The sequence below is a fragment of the Canis lupus genome, chromosome 8 (assembly GCF_048164855.1).
Source record: "Canis lupus baileyi chromosome 8, mCanLup2.hap1, whole genome shotgun sequence".
Taxonomy (NCBI): domain Eukaryota; kingdom Metazoa; phylum Chordata; class Mammalia; order Carnivora; family Canidae; genus Canis; species Canis lupus.
In genome coordinates, this window is record NC_132845.1 from 73,402,831 (window position 1) to 73,418,036 (window position 15,206).

General features: G+C 44.9%; 1 long non-coding RNA gene across 1 annotated transcript; it reads left to right on the top strand.

Moving 5' to 3' along the window:
* Positions 1-749: 749 nt before the first annotated feature.
* On the top strand, positions 750-13,219 carry LOC140637695 (uncharacterized). Its single transcript, XR_012034762.1, has 2 exons — positions 750-920; positions 13,018-13,219. It is a non-coding gene; the product is annotated as an uncharacterized lncRNA (long non-coding RNA).
* Positions 13,220-15,206: the final 1,987 nt, after the last annotated feature.

The window sequence follows — 15,206 nt, forward strand, 5'->3', positions numbered from 1 at the left end:
AGACTCAGATGTCTTTATTCCAAAGCCCATACTCTTAACCGCCATGCAGCAAAGACATCCAAGTGGGACCAGCTGACAGTGTAGACCCCTTGCCCATCCCCGTGATGGCACGTGGCAGGGCCAGCAGAGTTTAGAGCCTGTCTATTTGAGGACAAAAAAGACTTCTATTTTATTAGGCTTACCAGAAGTCCTAATAACCGCTGGATCAAATTAATAGGGTCAGCAGATAAGCCAAGGGTCCCTTAGTCTTTTGAGAGACATCACACAAGTTCCCTGCCAATTAGGAGTCGTCCAATTCTGTCTCCTAGAGCTCAGGCCCAAGGGAAGCCATCCTTCCACCTGGGGCCATGTAGAGCACCCTAGAACTGATCAGAAACTGGGATAATCTGAAGGCCAAAGTCACCCAGTTTGGCAGCCTGGGTTTCCTAACTTCCCTGTAACAAGGAATTTGTCAGCCAGCCAACAGAATTCTTGTTACTGGACAGACAGAGCAGTTCTGATGAGTTCTTGCACACTGATTTTTCTTTTCTACACTGGATGCAAACACTGTCTATTATTAGAGTCTTTGCTTAGACAAACGAGAGATGATGGGTCAAGTGAAGACTGGCTTTCCTTTGCACACTCATCCTGGGCACACTCTGGCCATCCCAATTAGACTGACTGATGTGCCAGTCTGATGGGATTGTCTGGTGGTCCCTAAATCTCCTTAGCAACACGTTTGCAAAGGTTCTTGGAATAGAATGCATCTGCAGCTAATTCCATCCACTGTGTGCTGCTTTATACTGGTTCCATTTGGAGGAAGATCCTTCCCTCCGAGAGCCTCAAATATCTCAATTATAAGATGGGGATAATTATTTAGGGTGATGCTCTCACTGGTGATGATGGACCTATACCCTAAGTTTGCTGTGCAGATAAGCAAGGTAAGGTATATGAAAATGCAAACTGTGAAGTGCTGAATTGATGCAGCCTATCTAACAGACTATATGACAGAATGGAGTAAACACTGGACTGGGAGTTTAATTCTTGTGCCTTTTGCAAGGAATATCACTTAACATTTCAAGGGACTCTCTCTCCATCTGTGAAATGGCAAGTCATGACTTTTGCCTTTCCGACTAGCAGGGCAGCTATAGAACCCAAGCGAGCATTCTGGAAAGTCATTTGTAAACTGTAAAGTATTGTGCAGGCACACAGGACAACTAACTTCACCAAGGGAAGTTTCCAACATGGAGAAATTGTATGGCAAATTCCTCTTGTAAGTCATCTCCTGCTCGCATATGCTTCTTAAGTCCAGAACATGCTTAGATTTCAATTTCAAACCAGCTCCAATGAATTGGCCACAGGTCCATGCTGAGGAGAATTTTATTCAATGGTTATTTGATGACAGACTGAATGAATGAATGATGCCAGGTATAGGAGGAGATGGCTCTATTTTTATAGCACCGACTCCACATGATGTGTTTAAACTCCTCCGTATAATTAGCTTCATGAACTCTCACCAAGCGGCATAAATCTTTATTGGTACTACTGAGAGTATCTGAATTTTGGAAAAAAGTTGCTCTTGCTCCAGAGTTTTTATTAAGAATTGTGACACGTGTCATACAGTGTTTCTGTTAATTGAGCGTCAAGTGAATGAAATGCACACAGATGCAGGGGACTTGGCAGGTTCACGGGCAAGACATGGCTGTGCATTTGCTTCTGCGCCCAGCCTCTGGGCTGTGCCGGGTCTCTATCCCCACCGAGTGCCCGGGCGCTGCAGCTGTAAGGAAGATCCTGCCAGTTTCCCTTGTGGTCAATCTGCCATCTGTCCTCCCCCAGCCCTTCAATGTCCAGCTACAGCCTTCGAATCCCACTCATGCCCACTCACTTTGCCATGGGCAAGGTCAATGGCAGTCCGTTGGTGCCAGCAGAAAAGGAAGCCACAGCCACAGCTATCTGGTTTCCTGGCTGCCTCGTATTCGGCTTTCCCTACTTCGGTTTATTTGAGAGAGAGGGAGAGACAGCGAGCATGGGAGGGAGGAGCAGAAGGAGAGGGAGAGAGAGAGAGTCTTAAGCAGACTCCATGTGGAGTGTGGAGCCTGATGCAGGGCTCGAGCTCACGACCCTGAGATTATGACCTGAGCCAAAACCAAGATTCAGACACCCCTAGGTCCCCCCCTCCTTTAAATTTCACCAGGACATCCTTTCTGCTCAGCCCTCTGAACCTCACCCCTTGTGCATGACACCTATATATTACAGGATGCTCTTCTCAACGTACATTTTCTGGTATTTCCTTAACAGTGTAAAAACTAATGGACTTGGAGATTTGTGTTCAGTTCTCCAAGAACTCTTAAAAAGCTGCAGTAGAAGAAAGTGTGGTTCAATGGTGAAAATGATGACTAGCTTGGATGATGACCAATTCAGATAATTGGCCATAGACCTCTAATCTTGCTGGTATCCCTCTGTCACTCAGCAGGGACCGGGCCGATCATTCCATCAATACATTTATTTTGTCAGCTGTCACTGTGTGGCGCCCACATGTCTCAGCTGGGTAACTTAGACTGAGAAATGGAAACCTGCCAATATCAGAATCATTTCATCCCTATCACGTGCCTTTCTTGTCATATGGATTTTCAATGCATTTCTGCCTGGCTTGGCAAATCTAAGCCATGACCTTGCTTTTAGCTGCTGGGTCCCTTTAATTATTACTATCAATTCCAACCAGCTTGAGTCAGTACATTTCTAAACTGCATTAACTCAGTAAGTTCTACCCACAAGATTTCTATTTCATTCTGCCCAACATCCCCCTCTACACACACGCGTGCGTGCGCGCGCGCACACACACACATACACACTCATCTCACCCAGTATCACTGAACTGGTTATTTCTTCTCAGCAGGGAGCGCGTGTATGTACACATATTGATTTATTTTCCTATGACTTTTCATACGCAGTTTCTCCTTGGAGTAGCTTCACTCCTGTCCAAAGGAAAGTCCTGGATTCCTGATAATGTTAAATAACTAAATCATTACCCATTCAACAAACATTGAGTCCTTAGATTTCCAAACCAGGCACCATGATAAGTTCATGGATATCAGTCATCATTGTGAGAGGCAAAGCAGAGGGTCCAAAAGTGGGTTTCAGAGAAAAGCTCCTTCCTGTTTCATTATAATTCCTGAGATGATGTGAGGACGTCACATATCTCATGAGAAAGCGATCATGAGGGGCCTCTGGGTGGCTCAGCAGGTTAAGCATCTGCCTTCAGCTCAGGTCATGATCCCAGGGTCATCCCATGATGGACTCCCTGCTCAGTCAAGAGCCTGCTCTTCCCACTCCCCACTGCTGTCTCTGTCTCTGTCTCTGTCTCTCTCAAATAAATAAAATCTTAAAAAAAAAAAAAAGAATGATTATGAAATTGCCTGTCCTCCACATCAGGACTAGGAGCTCCTCCCTCCAGGGGCCTCCTCCCTACCTAGGACCCTTGTCTGCTGGTGTCCATGCAACCAGTCCCTCTGAACATCACACAAACCACAGAGATTTTGCTCTGAGGTCACAGGCAGGGTGTGAAGGCAAGGAAGGGAAAGAGACATGAGATTTCAAGTCAGGCCTGGCTCCAAACCCAGCTCTAGCACTGTGTGATCAAGCTCCTCTCCATCACTGGGTAACGGGGATGACAACAGGACCGTCAGTGGGGTGTAGGGTGAATACTGTGCATACACAAAGCTCCAGCACAGAGCCTGTTATTTACATGCTGCCCCTGCTCCTGTTAGAGTCCAGCTCAGTCATCGGCCAAGTATAGAAGCTCCAATACTTCCACCTTATCTTGAAACCCTCGTCCCACTCCTGATCCCCCTCTCAAAACAGTAACAGCAGCAAATGGTGCAGAGAGGCTACCGGTTAATTTCCAATGTATATGACTTCCGCAACATAATCCTGACTTCCTGCCGGCAATGTTATCACCCTGTTGAAAGAGTACATTCTACAATCTCCCTTGCAGCTTATGCGCAGACACGATTAAGTTCTGGCCTGTAAGATATAAATTAAAGTGGTGTGAAATTTCCAGGAAATAGTTGTTAAAAGAGGAGGCGTGCCCTCCTCTTTCCTTCAACTTCCTCTTTCTTGTTGCCTGGAACATTTATGTGAGGACTGGTGCTCTAGCAGCGATCTTAGCTTGTGAGGATAGACTCACAGCCTATGGACACGCAGTAGGAGGAGCCTGGATCTCTGACATCGCTTTATATGGCTTTATCATTCACTGGCTGCTTATTCTGGGAATTCTTTTATATGAGAGGTAAATACACTTTGATCTCATGCAAGCCCACAAGTTATTTGGGAGTTTTCTGTTATAGACAGGTAAACTCTAAATGGTGTGCCTGATTTCTCCACTTTTCTCCTCTGCATCAGGTCAAGGGCCAGCTCAACTGAATAACCTCAGATCATTTCTTCTCCCCCTCGTTCATGTCAAAGATTCAAATTTGTGTGATAGATTTTCCACTTATTTGAGTTTATATTGGGTACCTACCCTGTCTTCACCAGGGATGAGGGACATTGAATCAGGAGGAAGGAGCCCCTAGGGACTCCTAAATTGATCCCACCTTCAGGAGTGAAAGATAAAACCCCAAAGGGAAATAGGAGCAGTGGCAACCAAGGTCCACCCCCAAACCTCCCAATCCCCATGCTTCTGTTGACCAGCATACGGCATCTGGGACTGCGGCAGCGGCAGGAGTCAGTGCAGTTGTGATTCTGAGTGCCGGGATCTCTGACTGCCAAGTAGGGACAACACCACCTTCATCTCTAGGTGACTCTAGCAGTGGGATACACAGGCCTCTGTGCACAGAAGAGGATTTGAGGCTCAATTTGTTCAGCATCTATTACAAGTCTACTGAATACACTGGGGACACAGGATGCAGAGCTAACCAGCCTGCCTCGTACTCGCAGCCTGGAGGGAAGGGCACAAGTTGATGACCCAAGGTAAACAGATGGGTGGGAGTTACAGGACCGCACAGGGGTAGCTTGTAGTCTAGACAGGTGGGGCGGGGAATGAGGAGGAAGAGGCAGTAGGGATCGTCTCCACGGCGAGTCCAGCCTAGAAGCAGAATAAGAATCAGGCAAAGCAGTGGGGAAAGCAGGCTGGAACGGTGGAGGGAAGAAGGCGGAGCATGTCTGGGCAAGTGCAGGTCATACTGTGGTCTTATTGGAGCCCAGAGTGTGAGGGGACACAGTGGGCCAGAAGCAGGCCACAGAGGACTTCAAGGGATGTGAAGCAGAGCCTCGAATCTACCCTGTAACCAAGGGAGGACTGCTGAAGCATTGTCATCATGAGCTCGACGTGATGAAATATGCATTCTAGAATGATTAGAAGGATTGTTGCATGTGGAGAACAGGCAGTGGAAGAGGGGCCAAAGGATCATGGTGCAGTAACCAAGGAGGAGCCTGTTGAAATAATATAATCAAAAAATAACGGTGTCTTGAATAGAGAGGAACATTGCCTTACCAAAAAAAGTACAGCAATGTTCTGGCCAGTTCTTATTTCGTTCCCCAGTGAAAGCCAAAAACCTAGTGTTAAATTGCAGGCATCTCTGCATGCATCCAGAGGAACAGAGGCCAAGTGTACAGATTGCTGGGATCCCACTTGTACTGGAGCAGAGCATCAGAAAATTAGCAGTTAGCTCAGTGCCTCTTAGACCATCTCCCTGAGACACCTCCAGTGGTCTCTCCACAGGTCTCCCGGGCTGTGTCAGGAGCTGGAAAGCCGACAAATCAGAATGGTGTCGCTGGTTACTCTGGCATTCTGAGTGAACGAGGGACGGGAGGAATGACTGTATGAACTTATCAATTGCATTTCTGGATGAGGGCCACCCTGGTTTCTAGAGTTAACCATCAGAGCGATGTGGGACCCAGGAAAGTTAACAAAAATCCCCTACCCCTGGACAAGCAGAGCAGGACTGATTCCATTTTGTGCTACACCCGCCACCTCCCCTATGACCCCCACATGACCTGCTTATTGCTTAAGGCGCTGCCCCACCCTAGGCGAGCCGCTGGGCACACCCTAATCGGAAATCGGCTCATAACCATGTAACCCTGCTTTGTGCCCCCAAAACTGCGCGCCGATTCTGACCAAAGTAATAGGCCAGCTCAAGGGGATACTATAGGGTAAGATGCAATTCAATCGGCCACCTGCGTGTGGACCGACATGACTGTGCAACTTTCTGCGTATCCCATGGGCCACTGGCCCCAATAAAGCTGCTACGCCTCTTAGTCTCGGGGTCCAAGTCCCTGCTCCGCTGTGTCGGGTACACTTGGACCCAAGCTCCAGCTTGTAAAGAAACCCTCGTGTGTTTGCGTCGGTGTCGGCTCCTTGGTGGTGTCTCGGATTCGCAATCTTGGGCACAAAAAGCGAGGGGATTTTTTTTATCCCACTTTCTGCCTTTTCTTTTAAGTACTTCTTAAAAGAACTGGAAAGTGTTATTGAACCATTCCTACCTCACACTACTCAGAGGAGTGAGCCATCACTCTCCATCAGAAATGGTGGCTGGGATGGGTGCGATGCCTCACACACCTGGACTTTTAGCTGATCTTACAGCCGTTTACTGACAGGGGAGGTGTGTAATTTGGGAAATGTATTTTTGGAAATGCTATAGATGCAGAACAAAAGTTAAGCAGATAGATAACACATGGAGCCTGAGTTATCAAGCACTTTGTTACCTTATTCAAAAACAACAAAAACACCAACCTTTCCTGAGCTTTCACTGTTCACTTTGGAGTCTGGTGAGAAGTAGGTTTTCTCCAGGTGTGGCAATTGTTCTGGTGGGAATAAATTCAGCAAAGGAAACCATGCGCCGTATGCCAAGCTAGTCAGTGTATGTGTTTATGCTGAATTGTGCATTATGGGTTCATTCCCTTTCCATCCTGCCTGTTAACCTTCTATAAGAAGAAAAAGAAAGTTCCTTGAGTAAATCTGCATACAGGGTTTTCAAGCTGATGCTGACATAAGTCTCATATTCAAGGAACTCCACGAATATTAACCAATGCCTCCCTTTCCTTTCCACTGGGTTCAAACACATTCATTAACACCCAGGAGTCTGGGGGCCCCGAGATGCCTCCTGGATTCTTGTCCCCCTGGATCATGACTCCCACAGCTTGATCACACAGAATGGTTCAGCCAAAAAGCATCTATGCACCACCTTGCACCCTTTAGGATAGCTACTTTAAAACAGCAACAACAGAAAAGAACAAGGGTTGGTGAGGATGTGGAGAAATCAGGACCCTTGTGCACTGTTGGTGAGAATGTAAAATGGTGTCACCCCAGTGGAAAACAGTGTGGTAGCTTCTCAAAAATATTTTTTTAAATACGAGAACTACTAGACAACCCAGAAATACCACTTCTGGGTATATATCCCAAAGCATTGGAAGCAGGTTCTCAAAGAGATGTCTGAACACCCATATTCAGAGCAGCATCATTCACAATACTCAAAAGATGGAAACAACCCAGATGTCCACTGGCGACTGAATACATAAGCAAAACATGGTCTATCTGTTCGATAGAATATGATCCAGCCTTCGGAAAGAAGGAAATCCTGACACCTGCTACAACATGGATGAGCCTTGAGGACATTATGTTAAGTGATGTAAGCCAGTCATGAAAAGACAAATAGTGTATGATTCCACTCCCGTGAGACACCTAGAGTTGCCACAAATTCATAGAGACAGGAAGTAGAATGGTGGTTACCATTGGCTAAGGGGAACAGGGTGGGGAGTTCGTGTTTAATGGGGACAAAGTTTCATTTTTCTAGGATGAAGCATTCCAGGGATGGATGGCGGTGATGGTTGTGATGATAAAATGTAAAAATAAAATAAGTAAATGTATTTAAACACCACTGAACTGTACACTTAAAAATAGTTAAGATGATAAATTTTATGTTATGTGTATTTTGCCACAGTTTTAAATAAAAAGCATCAAGGAGTCTGTAGGAGAAAAAGAGGTACCAGACTGTTCTGCTTGGTCAGCCCTGAGGAAAACCTAAGGGAGATGTGTCTTCTCCGCTTCTCCCCTTGCTTTCTCAATCCTTTCCTTGCTCCCTGCACTCTGCTCACTTAGGGGTGTCCTCGGAGCCTGGGAGGTCTCTGCTCTCCCCTTCCTCTACCATTAAGGTCATTCCCCACCAACAGCTCAGCTGCCCCCCAGGAGCCCCAGGCAAGATCTCCAGATTCCTCCACCTTTCCACTTAGCTTCAGATTCATGCTGCCACTTGCCCACTGGAAATGTGCCCCCACGACCCCACAGAGAACTCCTCCTCCCCCCAGACACATCTTCCTTCCACTTTCCGATCTTAAGTTATGATCTAGATTCTACTGAGCTCCCAATCCCCTCCATCATTTAGCTCCCGCATTCTGTTTTCTTCATTGCTTTTTAAAACATGCATGTGATCATGTCATCCTCCTGCTTAAAAACTGTACCAAGCCTCCCCCATTGCTTCTAAAAGTAACCTTCTCCAATATCCCAAGGCCGAGTTGGGTACATTCAAGGGTCTCAGGAAATAAATGAATCGAACTGGCTTTGGGTCAGGTGACAATTCCTGTGAGAAGAAAGATGCTGTCATGCATGAAGAAGGTAGCTGCAAAAGGCAGAATTTTAGAGCTGACTCCCCAAGATTCCTGACCCTTGGTTATAAAATCAAACGTTAGTCCAAGGACTGCTGGGAAGGGTTTTGCCGCTGCGATTAAAGCCCCAACTCAGTTAACCTTAAAATATGTAGATTATCCGGTTGGGCCTGACCCAATCAGGTGAGTGCTTAGGAAGGGGAGTCTTTTTTTCCCCTGGCTTGTAGCAGAAGTGGGAGTCAGAAAAAGTGGAAGCAAGAGAAGGATCCGGTGTGCTCTTGTTGGCTTTGAAGATGAAGAGGCGACCTGCAAAAACCAGAGATCAGCCTCTCGGAGTGAGAATGACCCCACTAAATTCTGCCAACAATCTGAAGACATCTAGAAGCAGATTCCTCTTCAGACTCTCAGAGTAAAAGCCTAGCCTGGCCACCATCTTCGTTTTAGTCTTGTGAGACCCTAAACAGAGAGCATACCTGAGCCCACCCCAACTTTTAACCTAAAATGCTGCAAGCTAACACGTGGGTATTGCTTTCTACCACTTGATTTGCAGTGATTCCCCAACACTTGGAAATGAATGCAGCACTCTCTGGGACAGCTCTTGGTGGTGGTGGTGGGGCAGTGGGCTTCCCCGAAGGCAGAAGGCAGGACGAGCTCAGCAAGCCGGCCCCAAGGAACTGTTCCACCCACCAACCCACTTTAAACAGACCCATTTACCTTTTTCTGCCTTCTATGACTTTCTCTGTTCTTAATTAGATCCACTTTGGAACTTCATGGACTTTTCAAAAACAATTCTTAGGATTGTAATTACTTTTATCCTCATCTACAGACACTTAAGACTGCAAAGTATAATATAGCATCGTCTTTGGCACACATCATTGTATATGGTTGTATTAAGCTTAATAAATGAATACCAACCCCTCCTCCTACCTCCTACCAACCCCTCTCTCCCACCTCTGTGTATGTGTGTGTGTCTGTTTCTCTCTCTCTCTCTCTCTCTCTCTTCCTCATACCCACCACCGCCCCCCCCCCACGACCAAATTATGCCTCAATCTCTTACTTGGAAGGAAATAAGCAGCCATTTTCAATAAGAAAATAAAAGAGTTTGTCATTGTCTACACTGTCTGCTAATACTGATTTAAGAACATGAACTTTGGAATCACCTAGGGTAAAATCTGTACTCCAGGTCCCTCTTTAGTGGCTACGTGAAATATCTTGGTTTTTTTCACCTGTCATACGTGCACAATAATAGCATTCCTATGAAGATTCATTTAAATATGGCCCATGAAGTCCTTAGCAGTAAATGAGTCCATACTCAGTAAATGAGACTGTTACTATTATAAAGGAGATGAATATGTGTGAGCCTTTAAAAGTAAGGACATTAAGACCAGCTCAGGCTTGCTCAAGGCTAGGTGCCCAGTTTGGTTTGGTCATGGTTTTGAGTTTAGCCCTGTCCAAGCTAAATTCTCTCAGATTGTCTCTCTGCCACATAAACATCACTGAGATGCCTCCAGTTGCTCTTTGAGTTATCTGCAGACATTTGATAAGTGAGAAAGAGACAAAGAAATGCAGATTGGAGCCCTTAGCAACATCTTTTTTAAAAGATTTTATTTTTTTATTTGAGAGAGTGAGCACCAGCAGGAGGGAGAGGCAGAGGGAGAGGGAGAAGCAGACTCTCCGCTTAGCAGGAAGCCCGACATCCCAGGACCCTGAGATCATGACCTGAGCTGAAGGCAGACGTTTAGCTGAGCCACCCAGGAGCCCCAGCAGCATCTTTTCTTTCTCATGCCACTCCAGAGCCAAGCCCAGTATCTTGAGTGTGTAAGGACACAGCAAATAAACATGCACCTGTCAGGAGCTGATTGCAAGGGCTGTGACTGCTGTATCTGGGGGCGATGTCAGAGTCTGATTTCTGGACATGTCAGAAACAAAACAGGGGAGAATAAGTGGACACAAAAAGTGCAGAGTGAGGGGATAATTGCTTTTCATCCGAGTGTTCAAAAGAAAGAGTTCAAGAACACAAAATGTAGCAGAGCTTGACATGCTAGCAGGATCCTTCAGATCCCAGCAGATCCCTGCAGCTCCTTGGGATCTGGGCAGATCTGAGCTATAGTGGGATTCCAAGTGTTCTGGGAGCATTTGGGAAGCTTCTCACAGGGAGGGTAAAGTCGGGAGGTTCCCCTACATCTCAGGGACTAAATAATAATGCACTACACCAGGGTTCACTAGGTTTGCAAAGATGTCCCCAGACTGGCAGCAGCTGCAGTATCACCTGGGAACTTGTAAGAAATGCAAAATTCCCAAGTCTCACCCAGACCTAATAAATTAAAAACTCAGGTGCTGGAGACGGGCCATCTGTGTTTCAATGTGCCCCTGGGTGGTCCTGATGCTGACTAAATGTTGAGAACCGTGGTTCTCAAATATATATTCAAATGAAATATACATGAAATTATATATATATATATATTACATATATATATGTGTATATATATATACACATATATATACACATATATATATCAAAGGATGCTAAGAAAAAATATCCAAAACTTGGAAGTCAAGCAAAGAAAGAGCAAGACCTTTCAGTATTATACAGAGGCATTATTCAGCAGGCAACCCATTATTTAGGGGAATGTAGTTCTGGTTGGATTTGCTATGTATTATACATTAGATCCCAGCCACTAGTAAGTTATATGTAACTCCTAGTTTCTGATCCATTAGAAAAGACGACCTCCAAGGCCGTGGGTTTTAATTGCGCTATAGGACAGTAAGCACTTTCGTATCTGACTCAGCAGTCTTCTCACATTCCGTTTGGAATGCCTCTAAATATCCAGCTCCTGAAGATGCACTTTGGCCAGCTTTACCATTTTACTGGATCCCTCATTAAATGAGTGGACAAGTCTTCGACACATGTTGGTTCTATATTCATAGGAGGATCAGGTTTTTAACACTTTGAAAATTATTTTTCCAGATAAATACATCTTGACTACAATTTAACCTTGGGTTAAATTCCATCCTGGTGGTCTGTTGTGAGACCATCTGTGTGGAAGGGCCATGTGTCTGCCCCATAGAGGAACTAGTTTTTCTGAAGATAGTGGCTGAGCCCTCTCCTTCTCCTTCTGCCCTGACTCGTGTGGGCATTCTTTGTCTCTCTCAAATAAATAAATAAATCTTTCAAAAAAAAAAAAAAAGAAAAAAAGAAAAGAAAAGAAAAGAAAAAAGAGTGTTAGGGAAAAAATAAAACAAAAAAATTTCAAGCAAAAAAGAGTGTTATCAGGGGTGCCTGGCTGGCTCATTCAGTGGAACCTGTGACCCACAACCCAATGGTTCTGGGTTCAAGCATCATGTTGGATGTAGAATTTACTTAAAAATAAAAAATTCTAAAGAGTGTTATTGAATTCTCTGACTCCAGTTTGTTCTTCAAAACATGAGAAAAATTGATTCTTCACAGAGTAAGATTCAGTGATAAAACATGTGAGATGAACCTAGCACCCTGCCTTTGATACAATCCACTAGGTACTTGCCAATGTGATCAGCCTACACTACTGCATTTCACATTGGGGTGAAAGCTTTCCCCAATTATAGGATTCTCAGATATCTTACAGGCAAGTTGGGAGATATGTTTTGGGGTGAATAAACCTCTGCACTCACACTAGAACTACTGGGTAGATTCCAAAGGCAGACCTGATCTGGAGCTTTCAGTTGAGTTGGAATGGCAGGCAACACATAGTGCTGCCTTTGTTGATGAAATAGAGGGAAGAAGGAAGGAGAAACTGAATAAATATGAATGCTCCATTTTGAAGACAAATGGCAGAGACCTGGGTGGTTCAGTCGGTTAAGCATCAGACTCTTGATTTCTGCTCAGATCATGATCTCAAGGTTGTGAGATTGAGCCCCATGTCGGGCTCCTCGCTGGGTGGGGAGCCTGCTTGAGATTTTCTCTCTCCCTCTCCATCTCCCCCCCCCACCCCGCTCGGTCTTTCTCTCTCAAATAAATAAGTAAATCTTTAAATAAATAAATAAATAAATAAATAAATAAATAAATAAATAAAGGAAAGTGATTCTGGGGCATTTGAATTACCCAGACATGCACAGGGTTCCTTTGCTCCTATCAACTTGTAGGAACAAAATAATATGACTGAATGTGCCCACATCCACAAGAAAGGGCATCAGGCTGCCTTGTTAACTCACTGCAGACTCCTTTATATTTGTATGTACTCCAAGGAACACCTGTCAGGGGAGGGCAGGGTCTGAATGGGAACACCTGGGGGCTTCTCCACTCCTGGGAATTAAGTGCTCCAAAAGTGAGTGAGCAGGTGCCATTCATCTCAGGCAGGAGGTCTTTACCTGGGGTTTGTAATCATAAATCCAGATGGAGAAAAACATTACATCTTTAATTTTCCCTTACCACTAACTGAAATGTAGCATTTCCTTCGATTACAGATGCGGATGACAAACTGCAACAGAATGTGCATTACCTGAGATGTTACCCCTCACAAAATCACAGATATTTCCATATCACATCGTACTTGTGCAACTATCACAAAATATCAATTATATGCATCGTGACTTCAAATTAGCCTCATGATTAGTCCCGCAGCTAGAACTTGTTACCTAACATGTCAATAAAGAAGCAGATCTGTTACTATGTCACAAATTTGTTTTGGTAATATTGTGATAAATGGTTTAAGCATAACTGGTTTCTTCTTTAATCCAATTTATTTTATTTTATTCTTTTTTTATAAAAGATTTTATTTATTTCTTTTAGAGAGAGAGAGAAAAAAGCGTAAGCGGGGGTGGGGTGGAGGGCAGAGGGAGAGGGAGAGAGACAATCTTCAAGCGGACTCCATGCTGAGCTCAGAGCCTGTGGAGGGGCTCTATCCCAGGACCCTGATGTCGTGACCCAAGCTGAAATCAGGAGTTAGATGCTTGACTGAGCCACCCAGGAGCCCCTATTATATTCTTTAGGAATGGTCTTCTGAGAAGGGGACTGTAGGGCTCTCCAGATAGTCAAGGGTCCTGGGCACAAGTTGAGTGTAATGAACCTACTGCCTAAGAACCAAAGCGTGAGGACCTGGCATTACAGAACATGCTCCACCCATGAGAAAACTTAATTACTAAGGAAGAGTCTACACTCTGCACCATGGTGAGGACAGAAACTCCTTCAAGACAAGAAATAAAAAGACTAATTTTATGGAGTACTGACTTCACATTACAGACTGTACATTACTGAAAATAACCTCATGTCATCCTAATAATAACCTCGTGAGGTGAGAACAATTTCTCCTATTTTACAGGTGGGTAAACATGGCTCAGGAAGTGTATTCACACTGCTGGGGAATGAAGGAACTAAACCCAACTTCAACAAAGGTCTTTTGACTTTCCACTCTCTGACCATGGCCATGACAATGAGACTCAGCTTTAGAAGGACTACTCCACAAACAAAGAGGTCAACACATACCCCAGAGAAGAAGCCACTTTGGGTGGTCATGGAAGTGCATTGCTCAGATCCTGCTTTGCAAGAACCCAGAGGGAGGAGTCCTGCATCAACACTGTGAGCTCCTCTGCAGCATTTGCTCTGAAGACACACTGTCCACAGTCAGAGATCCTAAAGCCAGCTGTTCCTACCTGATGGGGCAGGTATCTGCTGGTGGACAATCTATCTGTGGTCCAAGGCCTCTCCAAGTTAAGTACATCCTCCTTCCACTCCTCTACTCTTTCACAGGGGCCAGAGTGGCACTGTGGTCTGAACGCTCTCACCAGTGTGTTTCTTGTGACAGTTTCATAGGCCAAGAAGGGAAAACAAACCCTCCTTCTAAACTGTCACATGAAGAATACATCACGGTAAAATAAACAGATGTGACATGGGCCAACATTTTTCCAGCTTCCAACACCAGTGTAGTTCTATTAAAAGTCAAGATTGTGATTATATTTGATGGAGAATTCTGGGGGGATTCTGGACTGCTGGTGATTCCATTTCTTGAGCTGGGTGCTGATTTAACAGGTATACTCAGATGGTGACAATTCAAGATGTTCGCTTATGATCTGTGCAGACTTCTATCCACCTATTTTTCTTTTAAAATATTTTTTCAAAAGTGGGCATATTCATGGCACCTGGTGTCCAATGAGGTGGAATTTGAGGGGTTGCTCTCTGTAGGGCAGGATGCAATGTACGAATCAACGGTGGTGGGGAGGGGGTTATTCTGCACAATATACACTCTGCAGGCTCCGGGGATTTGATTGGAACTGGGTTGTGGCCCTTAACAAAGAAACTTAAGTCTATTTATGTTGGGGGTCCTGAGCGCTAACAGAGGTTCTAGGCTTATCTGATATATATGGTCTTTATAACCAAACTTCAGTTAAATAAATAAGTGGCTTACTTAAATCTTGACATTCCAGAGATGTCAAAAAGAGAAGAAATAGGGAGTTCTTGGTATTACCCGTGGCAGGATTCATTGCTTGACTTTGAAAGTATGATGTGCAGCTCGCAGAGAGAATGAATCTGCCCAGCTGGAGAAATGTGGATATATGTTTGACAAATCAATTCCCTTCCTTGAAGTACGAGGAAGGAGGCTCCCATGGAGCCTCAATTACCACAGGCAAAGCCGGGCAGCGGAGGTCTTGCGGAATCA